General features: G+C 43.5%; 1 long non-coding RNA gene across 1 annotated transcript in view; it reads left to right on the forward strand.

Annotated features, from left to right (window-relative positions):
• The window catches only part of LOC143103499 (uncharacterized), a 3,524-nt gene extending 3,367 nt beyond the window's left edge, over window positions 1-157 (forward strand). Inside the window, exon 4 of the long non-coding RNA XR_012982843.1 lies at window positions 40-157. This is a non-coding gene — a long non-coding RNA (uncharacterized LOC143103499). The remainder of the gene's footprint in view (window positions 1-39) is intronic.
• The last annotated feature ends 3,608 nt before the right edge of the window (window positions 158-3,765 follow it).

A 3,765-nucleotide genomic window follows, 5' to 3' on the forward strand; every position in this document is an offset into this window, starting at 1 on the left:
TCTCTCTCTCTCTCTCCCACCCTCTCTCTCTCCTCATAGGTGCAACACGGAGAGTGAGTGGTACCAGATCCACGACAACATCATCCGAAAGGTCAACTCCCGCTACAACTTGTCAGGCTCCAACACCGGTAAACATCTCTCTCCCGCTCTCTCTTTATCTCCTCACAGGCTCAGGGAATTACGTCTTCATAGCCTGTCAGAAAATAGTCAAAATATCTCATCGACATTATCTGCGTCTTTAACAACAGTCTGTCAGAAAACAGCTCCATTTGTACTCTCAGAAGTGCTATCTCCATATGGTCCTAGAATGCAGTCAGTGGATTACCTAAGTCTTCTTCCAGTCACTGCCAAAATGTCCCCCAAGGCTATCGCTATATACTATTTCGTTGTAAATGCATATTCCAGTCTTACTCAAAACTACTCCGAATAATGTTGTTTCGTCCACAATTAAAGTTTTTCACTCGTTCATCCAAAATTCTTCGAACACTGAACTGAACTTTTCATTTAAGGGTTTCCTCTTTTGAAGAGCTTAAATGAAGAACTGTGTTAAATTATCACATCGATAAGATCAGAGTGAAAACTGAGGTTCAAGCTAAGACAAACCATAGCTCCTTGCTCTCTGCGGCTTATCTGTCAGTATGTAAATTAAAACCGCAAACTACACAACGATCCAAGATCCAACCAAGTGCCAGTTTCTTTTGACACGGTATCCTCCGTGCTTGACGCTTCGGTAGATACCCATTAGAGATTCAGATGGTAGAAATACCCATCTTTTTCTCAGCATCCGCCTTCTGATGTGCTCCCTAGCAACCACATCCCATAGACAAGTCACACAAGACACACACATGTAAGTGCATCGAGTCCCAATAGGGATGCTGAGATAATTGGTGAAGCTTGAGGATTATTACGGCAGACATTAAGATGGCAAAATGTGCACTGGGAAAGCTCTGCTTATGCACAGGGCAAAGAAGCATGCACCTTATAAATAATGGCGTGGGATTTGTGTTATAGGCCAGAGAGAGTAGTTCAACTTCAAGCTCAAGCTCAAGTGGAATGCCAACACCCATGTGCATACTGTATGTATGTATCAGTTGTGATTGTGGCTGGCAGTGACCTTATATCTAGCTGAAGTGTGACGTGTTCGCCTGAAGTCATGTATGTTACATTTAAATAGCACAGCCTTTAGCCTCAGCCTCCTTTTCTTCCTCTTTTCTTGCATTTAACACATTTGCATGTAAGTGGAGACCGTTTGATGTGGTCAGTTATTCTTAATCAAGTGTGAGGTTCAGTATCTCTCTCTCTCTCTCTCTCTCTCACTCTCTCTTTCTCTCTATATATATATATATTAAAAAAGTAGCGTATTAAATAAGTTATTGGAAAACTAGTTTATTAGAGTAATGATCTCTCTCGGTACCCCTGTGTGTCTCCTGGAGTGACCTTATCTCGGCCCTGTCAGTAGCCACATCGATAGCCCCTCCTCAACCCTCGTCCATGCTCACTGCATGCTGCAAAAAAAAAAGAAATAAAAGGAAGAAAGACAGAAAGGCAAATGATGTGGCAAAGGCTTAACGGATTTCAATACGAGCTGACAGGGGTGAGAGAGAAGAGAGGGGGAGAGAGAGAGAGAGAGAGAGAGAGAGAGAGAGAGAGAGAGAGAGAGAGAGGGAGAGGAGAGGAGAGCGGGAGCTCTGCTATATCTTCAGACCTCTGCTGCTTTTTCCTCTCTTTTTACTGGGTTTTCCTAGCTATCTCTCTCTCTCTCTCTCTCTCTCAGTCCTTTTCTCTCTCTCTTTCGCTCTCTTTCTCTCTTATTTCCCCTCTTCCTGTCATACTTACCTATCTTCCTATCTTTCCTGTCTTTCCTTTCTCTATCCCTCTCTCTCCATCTCTATCTCCCTCCTTTTTTTCTTTCTTTCCTTCTTCTACTCTCCCTTTTTTACTCTCTTTGTCCTTCTTCTCTCTCCCTCTCTCCTTCTCTCTCTCTCTCTATCCCCCTCTCTCTCTCTGAAGGAACTGCATAATTGCGTTCTGCAGTTTCAGGCGGAGGATATTGAATAAGTGGGAGCGTGGCGTAAAAGGCAAAGGCAAAGCATTAATTAAGCTGACTGACATAAAGTCATTGCTTTCTCTTTCTCTCTCCCTCCCTTTCTCTCTCTCTTTTCATTTCCCCTCCCTTCTTTTCCCCTGACGGTCGCGAGAGCTGCTGCGATGCTGCCGCACGCGCTGATACGCCCACCAAGATCAGAAACAATACCAAGAGCAGCCGAGCGCCAAGCGCCAAATCCCCCCATCCTGGGAATTCTAAGAAATAAAAGAGAGGAAAAAAAGAAATACATTAATTCACTGGCATTAAGTTGATAAGCGAGGAAATTCAGATGAGTTCCAATATATGAAAACGAACAAAAAAAAAGATTGATTTGAGTAGGCAGTGACATAGCACTAGTCCTCTGACTAATTATACCCACTGATAAAGAGAGTATTGAGTGTTATTAGGAAACATTGGCAGTAGGTGCCATATTACATGCAGACTACAGAGGTTGGGTGTTGGCAGGTGTTTATGAAGCCATGCGTGTCAGAGAGAGTCAGGGCCAGATGTACTGTAACGCTTTTGCGCCCACTTCAGGCGTATTTGTTTCGCAACGTGCGTGTAAAATCATTGCAAGGTATGTACAAACAGGCGGCAAAGATGTTAAAGTGAAAACTGCCTGTCGCGGGAGCTGAAAATGCCACATTGCGTTTTTCATGTCATGCATATACATTCATGGGAGGATCCAGAGGAAAGTGGGAGTTTAGCATAAAGAGATGGGAGGGGAAGCGTAAATAGCGCCTAATTATGTATTTCGCAGTATGTGCAAAGACTGCTCGTGAAAACGCACGTCTATTCTGCGCCTAAATACATCCGCCTTGTAAAAGCAGGTGTTAATCCAAATTGTAGTTCAATGCGTCAATAAGAGAACCTTTCAAAGACAACAGAATCGCTATTTAGAACACCAGTTTTTTAAGTAGTACTATCAAAAGCAACCTTAATTTTCGTTGGCCTTTCGAATGTTTTACTTTCACTTTCACGTCATTCACTTTATCTTTCCTACTTGCTATATTTTACCAGTCTTCCATAGCCTACGTGCACAAGTAGTTTGAGTAGAACTACTGATCTTCCTTATCTCCCTGCTTGTTGACATCTTATCATGTATGGTATTATTTCATGATCAATAATGATTCTTTTTAATGTTGTCATCAGTTAACTTCATTCAACTGCGCTTGTCTGTAGGCTCTGCCATTCAGTTGTGGACGTTCGTAAATTGCGGTAATGGGCGGAGAAAGGCAGGAAAAAGGCGCAGTTTACACTATGGATTGAACGTTTGATAAATACGACAAAAAATTTGGGTGTGATCGCGTTCGTAATCTATGTTTTGACCATGGCGCTGATAATGCTACGTTCGCAAATGTACGTACATCTGGCCTTCAGAGTCTAGGAAAGCTGTTGTGTTGTGTGTGGTGTTTGGTTTGACTGTCTGTGTTGGCCACAGTCTCTCACCCACACCCTGGTTGTCCTCTGCCCTGCTGATGCAATGTGGCCTGCTGTCCTGTTTGGCAGTGTGCAGGTGCTAACTCGGTCTTCCACTCCTGCGGTTCACACACAAGCACAGAGGAACCTCTTGCTGTCCACAGGTCACAGAGAGAGAGAGAATGAGAGGGATGAGGGTGGTGGCAGAGGGTTGTGAGTGAGAGAAGGACAGAAGGAGAAATATCAATTGCCATTAACAG

This window comes from Alosa pseudoharengus, unplaced genomic scaffold (assembly GCF_046254945.1).
Source record: "Alosa pseudoharengus isolate Yale_2024_CS ecotype anadromous, Long Island Sound unplaced genomic scaffold, YU_APseudo_1.1 YU_APseudo_1.1_scf_470, whole genome shotgun sequence".
Classification (NCBI taxonomy): Eukaryota; Metazoa; Chordata; class Actinopteri; order Clupeiformes; family Clupeidae; genus Alosa; species Alosa pseudoharengus.